At 42.5% G+C, this 13,681-nt stretch overlaps 1 long non-coding RNA gene across 1 annotated transcript; it reads left to right on the top strand.

The window, feature by feature from the left end:
• The first annotated feature begins 5,431 nt into the window (after positions 1-5,431).
• LOC311520061 lies at positions 5,432-13,420 on the top strand. The gene is made up of 2 exons (XR_014711467.1): positions 5,432-8,594; positions 11,961-13,420. It is a non-coding gene; the product is annotated as an uncharacterized lncRNA (long non-coding RNA).
• The last annotated feature ends 261 nt before the right edge of the window (positions 13,421-13,681 follow it).

Raw genomic sequence — 13,681 nt, forward strand, 5'->3', positions numbered from 1 at the left:
AAAAAAGGACACAAGCATATGTTTTCCCCTCTGCAGGTGACCTTTAGCAGCATCTATATGTGACTTCTCCAGTCCTCTGTGTTCTAGAACTCTTCCTCATTCTAAACAGTACTATTAATGCATCCGAGACTGTAGGCTTCGTGAACAGTGTATTATCGTAGTTCTTTATGTGATTTAATAAACAAATTGTTTGATCATGTTTGGTGGTGCAATAAAACAATTACAAAAGTACATTATTCATAACAGGACTCCTTTTACTAGAAATTCAGGATTGTTTAATTGTTATTCCGGTTTTATTCACAACAACATGATAGGAACACAGGGTTTCCAATACACAGGATCAGACTGACATTTAGATTTTGGTTATGGCCAAAACCTGACGTTTCAGAAAAAAAGGTCCCTTTATCCTAAATAATGCACCTATCAAACTATGCAATGTTACAGAATGGAGAATATTTTCTGACTCTTTCAGTCTTTCACATACCCTGAAGTATGAGATTTGTTTTTCTCATCAGTCTAAGTTTGCCTACCACAATAATAATAATGTATAATAAATTAATATCCAGTGTTTTTTACAAATACAGCTGCAGTATATTTCTCAGGTTTCAGAGTAGCAGCCGTGTTAGTCTGTATTCGCAGAAAGAAAAAGAGTACTAGAGGCATCTTAGAAACTAACCAATTTATTTGAGCATAAGCTTTCGTGAGCTACAGCTCACTTCATCGGATGATCTATAGCAGTGAATTCCATAGGTTGATTATACACTGTGAAAATAAATATTTCCTTTTACAGGTTTTAATTTTACCATCCTTAATTGAGAGTCCACAAGTTCTTGTATTAGGTAAATGAATAAAAGGAGGGACTGGTCATTTCCCTAATCAGTTTCTGTCATAAAAATAAAGAGAAGGTTAACCACCTTTCTGTATACAGTGCTATAAAATCCCTCCTGGCCAGAGGCAGAACCCTTTCACCTGTAAAGGGGGAATAGTCCTGCTATTATGGGGAACTTTCCTGGCTTCTGCACTACCCCGGTGAAGTAGGCTAGCGAAAGGATCTGAGTCCTCGCTCCCACTTCCTTTACCCAGTGGTCTCCCTGCCCTTGAGGGCTCCCCTTCCACTCTCCTGTCTGGCAGCATCCTCCTAACCCCCACAAGGCTAGGCCCAGGATTCGTGGGGGGGCTCGACCCCCAACCCTGCTGTGGTCACCTAGGACAGGGGCTAGGGTGTCCCCACTCCAGGGTATTCTCCTTGCACTGGGCCACTGACCATTACATACAGTTTAAAGCAAATGCAAGTTATTTAATCAACAATTAATTTTAAAAAGAATAAGGAAAAATGGGAAAGGTTAAAGGAAACACATCACCCCACTCTGTGGCAGGGAACATCACAAACAGCATCTCTGGAATGTCAGGGCAGTTCAGAGTCTGTTCCTTGTAAGTCCCAGCCTTCTTCTCAGGCCCTGGCTGTGCAGCAGGGATGCTGTGGGTTGGATACTTGCTCTGGTGGTGGCCACATGCTCTCAGGCTCTAAGTGGTAGGACCCTTTTTTCCAGTGTCGGCCCCGCCCTGTCGGGGTTACGATCCAAGCCTGGCCTGCAGAGCCTCTTGGCTGAGGCGTCTCCCTGTGCTGGTCCCGCTGCCCAGGGTCCCCCTCGGTCTCCCCAGCTGCTCACCGCACCCAGCCCTGGACTGCTCCAGCCCCAGCTCCACCCCTCTGTCTCTGCTGCTCTGCCTCCAGCTCCCTGGGCTGCTTTTCTAGGCCCTCTGGCTCTGGTTGCTACAGCTCTGCTCTCAGGACAGGTCTGCTCTGCAGGCTGCCTCATTGACTCTGCTCCCAGCACTGACCTGCTTCCTGGGCTGCTTCTCTGGCCCCTCTGGCTCTGGTTGCTGCAGCTTTCTTCCCAGGGCAAGTTTGCTCTCTCTGGGCTGTGCCTCTAGCTTTGGGGCTGCAGCTCTGCTCCCAGGACAGGGTCTGCTCTCTCTGGATCTGACGTGGCTCTGTTCCCCAGCTCAGCTTGGACTCCTGCTTTCTCCATAGCTTGGCCCCACTCTGTCTGACCCAGGCAAATCCAGCTCACCCAGAGGACGGGACCTCCCTGGCCTCCTGATTAGCCTGCCCGCCTGTCATTCAGGCTGACCTGGAGCATTGGCCTCCTGGGAACTATCAGTCTCAGGTCCTGATTTCCCATAGATCCTTCCCCTTTTAGTACTGGGAGCTAGCCAACCAAAACACCCCCACTGAATGTTAGTAAGGGGGCAACAGTCGCCTTACATTAAGAAGCTAAAATAACCTCACTGGCACCTGTCCAAAATGACCAATGAGGAGACAAGATACTTTCAAATCTAGAGGGGGGGTGGGAACAAAGGGTCTGTCTGTCTGTGTGATGCTTTTTGCCAGGAACAGATCAGGAATGCAGTCTCAGAAACTCTGTTAAGTAAATTAGTAAGTACTCTAGCTAGAAATGAGTTAGATTTCCTTTAGTTTAATGGCTGGTAAAATACGCTGTGCGGAATGGAATGTATATTCCTGTTTTTATGTCTTTTTGTAACTTAAGCTTTTGCCTAGAGGGATTCTCTATGTTTTGAATCTGATTACCCTGAAAGGTATTTACCATCCTGATTTTACAGGGGTGATTCTTTTACCTTTTCTTTAATTAAAATTCTTCTTTTAAGAACCTGATTGCTTTTTCATTGTTCTTAAGATCCAAGGGTTTGGGTCTGTGTTCAGCAATACAAATTGGTGAGGATTTTTATCAAGCCTTCCCCAGGAAAGGGGGTGTAGGGCTTGGGGGTATATTGTGGGAAGACGTCTCCAAGTGGGCTCTTTCCCTGTTCTTTGTTTAACACGCTTGGTTGTGGCAGCATAGGGTTCAAGGACAAGGCAAAGTTTGTACCTTGTGGAAGTTTTTAACCTAAACTGGTAAGAATAAGCTTAGGGGGTCTTTCATGCAGGTCCCCATATCTGTACCCTAGAGTTCAGAGTGGGGAAGGAACCTTGACAGTTTCCTTTTGTAATTTTGTAATTGTAATGAAGTCTCATCTAATTTTCTTTTTTCTCAGTTAAATAATCTTAGTCTTTGCAGTCATAATTTCATGTTTTTCTCCTTAGGGTTAGGTAACCAAATCTGCACATGGTACTTCAGTAATGTGCATTTGTATATACTTTTTGCATTGTTTTTCCTCTGTTTTTGTAACGCATTACATGTCCCATTTGCCTCTTAAACAGCTTTTGTACACTTCAAAAACATTGTATTTGAGGGCCAAATCCTGGTCTGGCTAAAGCAACATCTGCCCCCTTACTCCCTTGCCCTGGCTACTCATATCATGGGCAGCAGCACGGGAGAGGATGCTATATTTCCCATCCTGCACAACCTAGATGTACGGGGGTATCCCTGGCCAGGCACTGTGCTCTGGCAATCTCTACCTCCATAGCCTGTGTAACTAGGATATGCCACAGTCTGGTTTGGCCTTCAGTGAGGCCAGCTATCAGAAGAGCTGAAAGGATCAGGGGAGCTACCTTTTCTCCTCCATTTGAGGGTCCTGCATAGAATTTAGCTCAGTTGGTCCTGAGGATCCAGCCCCAGGAGTTTGAAGTGGAAAGATTCAGCTGTGCAAGCAGGGAAAGAGCAGCAGAGCATAAACCACTTGATAAGTATTTGATGGTGATCTGAAATAATCTTGTCCATAATAGTAAGAGGAAAAAGAAGGTCAGAAGAGCAAGAACCTTTAACAGCAAAGAGGTTCAAATATTTATCCATTATTTCAAACTAGCTGTTTTCAGTTATCAGCTGTTTATTGCAAGATCAGGAACTGTTACATTATGCAGAGTTTAAAAAAAAAAGTGTGACTTGACTGTGATTTTGTGTCACATTTTGAATTGCTAAGGCTAAGCAGGTGCATAAATTGTATTGCCTAATAACTTCTTTCACACATACTGCCAAAGCTGCTGGTTTTGGGTGTGCATTTTCTGTCAGCTACTTTGCTTCTCTGTTAGCAGCTCCACAGATTTCTTCCCAGTTCTACTACAGATACAGGAGAGGCCAAGCATCTGGGAGATCAGCAGAACAGCTGGGTGGAAGCATGGCAGAAGCACAGAGCAGGTGGCAAAGAGGAAAGCAACTTTTTTCTTTTAAAGCTTGTTTCTTTTGAAACTTGTGAGAACAAACTGAGTCCTTAGAATTGTTGAAGAGGAACTACTTTGGAAAGGGAAAATTGTTTAATTGGAAGATGAGGGGCAAATCATGTAAAATTTCGAGTCACACCAATACAAAGGGGTTTTCACAGTGTACTGATACCAAAGGAGCTGGATAGGCTGTTGTCATAAATATAAAGGGGAGGGTAAACATCTTTAAAATCCCTCCTGGCCAGAGGAAAAATCCTCTCACCTGTAAAGGGTTAAGAAGCTAGGATAACCTCGAAGGCACCTGACCAAAATGGCCAATAAGGAGACAAGATACTTTCAAAAGCTGGGGGGAGGGAGAAAACAAATCTCTCTCTCTCTCTGTCTCTCTCTCTGTGTGATGCTTTTGCTGGGGACAGAACAGGAATGGAGTTTTAGAATTTAGTAAGTAATCTAGCTAGATATGTGTTAAATTATGATTTCTTTAAATGGCTGAGAAAATAAGCTGTGCTGAATAGAATGGATATTCCTGTCTGTGTGTCTTTTTGTAATTTAAGATTTTGCCTAGAGGGATTCTCTATGTTTTGAATCTAATTACCCTGTAAGGTATTTACCATCCTGATTTTACAGAGGTGATTCTTTTTTACTGTTTCTTCTATTAAAATTCTTCTTTTCAAGAACTGAATGGTTTTTTCATTGTTCTTAAGATCCAAGGGTTTGGGTCTGTGGTCACCTATGCAAATTGGTGAGGATTTTTACCAAACCTTCCCCAGGAAGTGGGGTGCAAGGGTTGGGAGGCTTTTGGGGGGAAAGACGTTTCCAAATAAAAATAAACCTGGTCAGACGTTTGGTGGTGGCAGTGGAAGTCCAAGGGCAAAGGGTAAAATAGTTTGTACCTTGGGGAAGTTTTAACCTAAGCTGGTAAAAGTAAGCTTAGGAGGTATTCATGCAGGTCCCCACATCTGTACCCTAGAGTTCAGAGTGGGGAAGGAACCTTGACAGCTGAATACATAAATAGAATCACTATCTTAACCCTGTAGGGAGAAGTAAAAGACAGTTAATAATTGTGTGTAGAAAACAGGGATATTTTTGAACATAGACAACACATTATAATGCAGTATATAATACATTTCATAACTCTGATACAGAAAAGGCAAAGCTTATTTCATCAGAATTATGTGTATAAGAGAATATGGTTAATTTAAAATTGGATCTAATTTTATTCCCAAACAGATTTAGTTTCATAAAAATTAACTAATTTACTGAGAGCGTGACCAATAAGGTAATTAAAAATGATTTTAGATACAACAACAAAATACAAATTTCAAAGGATGGATGTATTAGTGTTTAATTTTGTAAATATTGAAGCTGTTCAGGGCTGGAGTAAACCAAACCCCTGATGTGCCAGCTCAGAGGCAAGTACAGTAGGTAACACTCTGAGGCCACCAAAACTTTTGTTGTGAGAAACCTTGGGACTGCCATGTACCCTAATGTGTATCCTTCTGACAATGGCTGATAGGTGGTGGTGCAGCATTGCCGGGGCATAAAGATACTCCACTAACTCCCTCCTGTCCCTGAAATTCCACCACAGAATTCTCCATGAACAGAGGGTGGGGGGGAGAATATGGGTACGCAGTAACTGTTAATCATGCCTCTAGCCACCATACTTCTTAACATTCCCCGTAACACTTCCAAAATGGAAGTGAGAAAGGCATGGAGGGTGGAGATAACTGGGGAAATAAGGTAAAAAAGAAACTTCTTTTGAGTTGTACTCACATAAAATATGGCGCTTAAAGCAGAAATGGCATTGATACAATTATATCATCCTACACCTATGAGGTCTGGTCTCTGGAGTCTGGCACACAGTTTCCAAATTACCATCTATATTAGCTTAAAAACTAGAAAACCCAAATTTTCAATTTTAGTGGTGGCAAAAGAAGATACAAGTTGGATCTACTCTGACTTCCTGCTAATAAATTCTGCTAGTTGATCTGTATAAAAATGTTGAACCCTTCAATTGGAATTCCAGCCAGAATTGGCATAGGAACAAAGGTGCAAATCTCGCCTCTAGGATTACCAGGACCTCAGGCTGTATTGGCTTTGGACAGAATTTAAAACAGCTAAATAGAAGAAAGAAAAATACAAAAATAGCTGAGCTTTCCCCATGATATTTTGCTTTGGAACATCCTTAAGTGAATGGCTGTATAATACATCTCTATAGATATTCAGTGCCAGATTAAAAGTGTGTTTCTCTTTCACAAAGAGAATATACAGCTAGATTTCAGCCAAGAGTTTAAAAACAGGAATAAAAAGTTAGGCTTCTAAATTAGCAATTAAAAACCTGCCTGAATTCCAAAAGTGCAGAATGCCCAGGAGCTCGCATGCAAGTAAATTGGAGATGCTGGGTGCATAGGACACAAATAAAGACCATTCCTGCCGTGCCCTGATAAGTCTATGGGTATGTCTTCACTGCAGCATTAACTCAGATGGTCAGCACCCAGGTTTGCCTAAGCAGGGTGCAAGCAGCCACACTGCAAAGCTGTACTGCCACTTGTGTTGTTAGGATTTCTGAGGGTTCATCCCAGGGTTCTTTGTGCTGCAATAAGCTGCTCTATGAGTCATTCCCAGTGAATTGTGGAAGAATGTATCTGTCCTGATCCCCACTGGGGGAATTGTGGGAGGGCATTGGAGGAATAACAGCACTCAAAGTGATTTAGCCTATGTCCTTGCTGCAAAGTGGGTGGTTTACCTGCCTGAATGAAAGCAGAAGGGTGATTCCAGCCCATACAGTCAGCAGGGCCTGCTAGCTGGGGTTAAAAGCACCACCAAATTTGGGTGAAAGGATTTTGTGTGTGGATGGAAGCAGGGCTGGCGCAATATCTGACTAAGAGCTAACTCTGCAATGAAGACATACCCCTAAGGGCTAGCTAGATTGTGCAGTTTAGGCACAGCCATCTGTTAGGAGTGGTGCAGAACTGGACAAACTCAATGAGGCTGAATTCCTCCTTACCAGTACAAGATCTACTGCTTCACTTTAAGGGCTTCAGGCAGCATACTCTACTCTCTTGCATTTGCAGAGAGGCAAAGCCATTGGTTATGCCTATGTGCCCCAATGGATGTGGATGGAAGCAATCTCTCTGGACTGCAGTTATGCCTGTCTCTTATATGTGCCACACAAAGGAGGGGGAAGCTCCTTACTTCTGGTCCTCTCTCTCCATATCCTGTGCACCTGCATAAGCGCTAGGCATAATCTAGCCCCCTAAATGAGTTTACAAGCTCCTATGATTGTCTCTTGTCATTAGTTTAGATGCTTTAGAAAAGGGTAGGGAGAAAAGCATGTTCCGTATTTTGAGCACCTCTGTCACAAGCACAGATAGTAAAACTGAAATATTGATACAAATAAGATTCGTCTTAGCTCCGGAAACAAAGGTAGTGCCTTTGGAACAATTTACCGAAGGTCATGATGGATTTTCCATCACTGAGAACAATTTTTAAATCAAGATCAGACTTTTTTCAAAAAATATGGTCTAGGAATTCTTTTGGGGAAGTTCTATGGCCTATGGTATACAATAGGTCATACTGTGATCACAATAGTCCCTTCTGGCCTTAAAATCAGTGACTGTATGAATATTTTGCAGTGAGGTAGAGATGTATCTTTTATTAGCCACTATATGCAGCCATTTAAAAAAAATGTCAGTTCAAAGATTCTTTCCTTTTTTTAAAGGAAAGGACAGCTGTAATTCAGTGGTCTGAGTCAGAAGTTCTAGGTTATTCTCCTTCCCCTTCCTCTGACTTACTCTGTGTTCATGGGAACACCATTTAAATTCCCTGCCTGCATTTCTCCATATTATCCTCATGACACTCTGTACCTCAGGGCAGTGCCCTGGAACCCCTGTATCCACACCGTCATATGGTTATGACATATTTCATATAGAGCATGTCAGGGGGATGACATGTGAAAGGTCATGATCTCCAGAAGCCCATTGATCTGACTGGGTATGTGTATCATTGATGGGGTGTGTGGGGGGGTGGGGGTTGGTTTGCTGTATGGTTGTTACTGAAATATGCTGTAAGTTTGTTAGTGATATACAAAGGCAGCAAACCACTCTCAGGAGGGTGCTCAAAGACCATTAATCAGAAGGGAAGTTGTAATCAAAGGATCTACAATTCAATGAGGACTGCCCAAGCACCACACAATGGGGACTGGTCAGATCTATGACTCAGTTGCACAAGACCACCAGTGGGATTGCTCAACGCTGTGACTCAGCAAAGCCCGCCAGGACATTTCTGGGTAAGTGTTGTCTAGGCACATGGACTAAGGATATAAAATAGAAGACTGTGGCATCATGTTTTTGCCTTTTTCTTCCCCCATCTATGCTGGAAGCGACAGGAATGCCGAGAAAATGAAGGTCATCTGAGGAGACCGGCCCAGGTTTAAGGAGAAGCCTGTGCGTTAAGAACTGTAACATCCAGTGGGGTGAGAACATTGCTGATTTAAATACTGCCTAGTGTAATAAGGTTTACGATTTAGATTGTGCTTTTATCTTTTATTTTCTTTGATAACCATCTCTGACCTTTTTTGCCTACCACTTAAAATCTATCTTCCGGTAGTTAATAAATTTGTTTTATACTTTACCTAAAACAGTGTATTTGGTTGAAGTGCTTGCGAAACAGTTCAGTTTACAAAGGCTGGTGCATGATCTCTCCACATTGAGGGAGGGGTGGACTGGGTAATAAACTTACACTGATCAGGCTTTTGACCAGGGCAAAATGGTACAGTTCTGGGGTGAAAGGCTAGGGTGCTGGGGGGAAATGGCTGGTGCCTTTCTCTTTGTGATCCATCAGTGGCTTTGGGAGCATTCATGCAATCTAGCTGGGTGTGGGGCTCCACATGCTGTTGTGCTGAGTGATAGCAGCACCTGAAGGGGTTTGCTGCTTGTCACTAGCAAAGCACTGTGAGACAGCCCAGGCTGGAGAAGTAAGGGGGCACAGCGGTACCCCAGTTCCAAGCTATACCCCGGGAATCCTATGACAATCCCCACATAAAAAATGAGAATAACAATGCTTTTGCATTTGAACACTCAAATCATCACTTGTGTGCTGAAAGGACCATTGTTAGGACCCAGGCCAATACTCATGGAAGTCAGTGGAAGGATTCCAGTGGGTACATTTGAGACTAGTTTCAGTTTGAATGTACAAATGTAGCATTTTGATGCCCTATTAAAAACTCAGTTCAGTAAGGCATGTAAGCATGTGTTTAAGCGTTTGCTTAAGTCCATCCCTATTCAGTACAACGCTTGAGCAAATGGGATTTGAGCATATGCTTTAATGCTGCACTGAACAGGAGTGGAGTTGAGCATTTGCTTAAAGTTCTTACAGAAGTGCTCTATAAATGAGAGATGTCTAAAATTGGTTAGTTAATAGATTAGGTGCCAGTAGATGGCAGTCATGAATACATCCCATAGTTCCTAGATTTTGCAGGACTAATATTGTTGTTGAACACAGGAAATGGCTTCTTGTATATAGCTCATTGCATGGAGCTCTGAACAAAAGTTAAGCCTGTGCTTAAATGCTTTACTAAAATGTGGCCTAAGGCACCCACATTTGAAAATTGGCCCCTATCAATGCAAGCTGCACATTTCTTCTAATGAAGGTTAACAGCCTCACTCAGTCTTCTCAATCTTTGTTTTGTTCATTCACTCTTTTTCTTTTAAATAGTGTAACAATTTGAAATGAATTTGTCCATTTCAATACATAAAAAGCCTGCAATTAGAAGAATTAGACTTGCACAGTTAGAGGAACTCTGCTTCCCATTCAAAACAAAGGCAATTTAGAGAAAAAATCTACAAGTTGGTCAACCTTTGGTGAACAACACTATGTTTCCTGTTTTGTGGAACTACACAAGTTTGTTTCCTGTTTTGTGGAACTACACAAGTTTGCTCCTTTGCCTTTGATTGATAAATGAGCTAACTCTTTGTCTTTCCCCAATGGACGTGGGATTCTTGATTGAGACTAAAGTTCCTTTTTATAAAAAACCACACGTAAAAAAAATTCTTCAGTGAGCACTAGACTAACACCTACCATTACTGGTTTATCAAAGCCTCCACCCATTCCATGTGGGAAAGGGAACTGGCTCTATCGTTAACATAATTATTCGTCTAGACTGGAGACACATCAATTTCGTATTTCCACAAACAGAAGGTTTTTTCCTTCAAAGCCAGATGGCAGCTTGAATGACTGTACTTGATTCTGGAAACAATTCCTAAAAGGAACACGATTTGGTCACAGGGGGCAGAGATAAATGCTTTGGGAACCACTCCCAGAGAAGGAAAATGTGTTTTAGAAACAAGCAGAATTGGTTCCCTGTGGAATGGATCTAGTGAAGGAGGCTTAAGCAGAGTGTGGACTGAAAACATATATTTGTAACCATGAATTTCCTTTCAGTTCTGGATCTGGTCTGCTCCTGTATATATGCTTATATACTCAGGCATCTCATGAATTTTTGATAATATAAGACAATAGATTATGCCATAATCATAAATCATAAAGGAACTGACATGTGATTGTTAGGTTGCTGTTTCCTGTACCCGTATCAGATAGAGATTTTCTGGGTATCATATTATTGGACCCATGAAACAAATGGGTTATCTTACATTTGTTCTGAAAAGAAAAAAATAAATTGGCAATGACATTTCAGCCATTTCCTCAAAGTATTATCTGTAATGCAAAAAGTAAAGTGAAGTGCTTGCTATGTAATTCATGCCTCGTTAACACATCTTATAATACATCTTCACTCTCAGCTTACAACAATTCCCTCTTCAAAGCTATTCTGGGAAGTCAGGAAATTTGCAAGATAGTGATTTGTGTGCCGATGCTGTAAGGGAGGTATCTGCACTGAACTGCAAAGCTGTGACATGAAACACAGTATATCAAAGGAAGCCTCAGATGCTTATAAATTGCATGCGTGTGTGTGTCTGGCTAGCACTGTTATAGTTAACAGTCTGTGAGCGTTTCCATTATGAACCCTCATTTTCAGTGGCTTGTACAGTAACAGCCTCTAAAAAAATTTTCAAAGCAGAAACTTGGGATGTAAATTCTCAGTGCAATTATTTTTATATAAATTTTGAAGCAAATCAGTTTGGCCATTTTTATGTTTTACAGGAGGTAATAAAATTTTTTTTCTGCTTTCCGATATTTTAGTACATTCCTGTAATATAGTTACAGCTTCATTAAAAAAGGTTTGCAACTCCTAATGTGGACTATTTGTGCAGTTTTTTAAAAAAAGGCTATGTCTTTTTTTAAAATTAGAAAAGCAGCTACTGTAATACATGTATTATTATTTCAAGGATTTCTTTTTAGCATTAAAGTTTCTCCACATGGACAGATCTGCTGATTAAATACTCCCTACATGTGTATTGATACAATACACTTAACAAAGTGTATTGTCAAAGATCTGTAAATTAAGGATGCTGTGAAAGTTATGTTCAAATTTCGAGAATAACACTCTTGAGATAGGTCTAGGCCTGGTCTACACTTAAAACCTAGGTTGACATAGGCCATGTCTACATTACATAGTTAAGCTGACTTATGTTACATCAACTGTCATAAACCACTGTAATTACATTGCTTGTGCATGTTCACACAATGCTCCTTGTGTATCCACAGTTGATGGTCTAGCATCGACAGTGAGAGCAGTGCACTGTGGGTAGCTATCCCACTGTGCAAATTGCCACCGTCTCCCACTAGGAGTTCTGGGAATGGATCGCAGTTCATAATGGGGGCGCGATCATTGCCCCATGATGCAGTTTTCTGGCTTCTGACTGCGTTTTACACTGTTTTTCAGCTGCCCCTGTAAACTTTGCGTCTGCCATCTCTGCCTGAAAGCATGAATCCTGCACTACTCACCAGTCATGTGATAAGTGTTATGAACACAACACAGCTGATTCTCTAGTATTTCATGAGCTGTGAATCTGAAAAGGAATCCATGCTGCCTGCCCTGCTTTGTGCCATGGAAAGAAAATTCAAGACTGATGTTGGCATTCATGGAGCAGCTGCACATAGTGGACCATCGCTATTGGGCTTGGGAAACTAGCACTGAGTGGTCGGATCAGATTTTGACGCAGGTACGAGATCGTGAGTAGTGGCTGCAGAACTTTCATATGCACGAAGCCACCTTCCTTGAACCCTGCAAGGAGCTCGTCCCTGCCCTGTGGCACAAGGACACGAAAATGAGAGCTGCCCTAATGGTGGAAAATTGAGTGGCAATCGCTGTGTGGAATCTGGCAGCTCCAGACTGCTACCGGTCAGTCACGAATCAGTTTGGACTTGGGAATTCCATCATGGGGGTGCAGTCATGCAAGTGTGTAGGGCCATTTTCAATCTCCTGCTACGAAGGACTGTGACTCTGGGCAATTTGTGGGAAATAGTGGATGGCTGTGCGGCAATGGAATTTCCTTACTGCGACAGGGCGATAGATGGTACACATATCCCAATTTTGGCCCCAGACCATTTTGCAACGGAGTACATCAATAGAAGGGGCTGCTTCTCTATGGTATTGCAGGTGCTGGTGGATCTCCAGGGTTGTTTCACTGACATCAGTGCAGGGTGGTTAGGGAAGGTGCATGGTGCATATATCTTCAGGAACACTGGCTTATATAGAAAGCTGCATGCAGGGACTGTGTTTGAAGACCAGAAGATTTCAACAGGGGATGTGGAAATGCCCATAGTGATTCTGGGAGACCCAGCCTACCCCTTACTTCCATGGCTCATGAAGCCTTACACTAGAAACCTTGACAGCAGCAAGGAGTGCTTCAACAACAGGCTCAGCAGATGCAGAATGACCGTTGAATGTGCATTTGGTAGACTACATTGTAGCTGGCACTGCCTTTCTGGCAGGTTAGACCTTAATGAGGAAAATATTCCCACGGTCATAGCAGCCTGCTGTGCTCTGCATAACGTTTGTGAAACCAAGGGGGAAACATTTCCCAAGAGGTGGAAGGCTGAGGTGGATCACCTGGTGACTGATTTTGAGCAACCAGACACCAGGGCTATTAGAGGGGCTCAACAGGGGGCTATTTGAATCAGGGAGGCTTTTAAGCAGCATTTTGACAATGAGCCCTAGTAATGTGTCTGTCTGTAATTCATTCCGCCAGACATTGTTTACTTACCACATTGAATGACCCCTGTAATGATTCCTGCCTGAGCGTTAATTGTATTCTGCAAATGTGCCAGTTGCTGCCGTGTATGAATTTCTATTGCAACCACCCTGTGTAGGTCACAAATAAAGAACCACTGTCTTTGTAAGACTACATTTTTATTAAACAGCAATACACACATTAACATTTCTTACAAGGGGCGTGACTGTGAGCAGCACTCTCTGAAGTAAGGACTCACAGCTGTGTGTAATGTCCATCTGTTGTTATGGAAAATGTCCCTAGGGGTGAAGTGCAAGTTGTACTACGACGGGCTGGGAATGTGAGAGAAATGTGTGGAGAGTTTGGAAAGGGCAAGGAAGGCAGTTCTGTATGGGCTGCAGGGGGAGTTGAGCACGCATGTGTTCTGCCT

This window comes from Lepidochelys olivacea, assembly GCF_965140295.1.
Source record: "Lepidochelys olivacea isolate rLepOli2 genome assembly, chromosome: 1".
NCBI classification, from domain to species: Eukaryota; Metazoa; Chordata; order Testudines; family Cheloniidae; genus Lepidochelys; species Lepidochelys olivacea.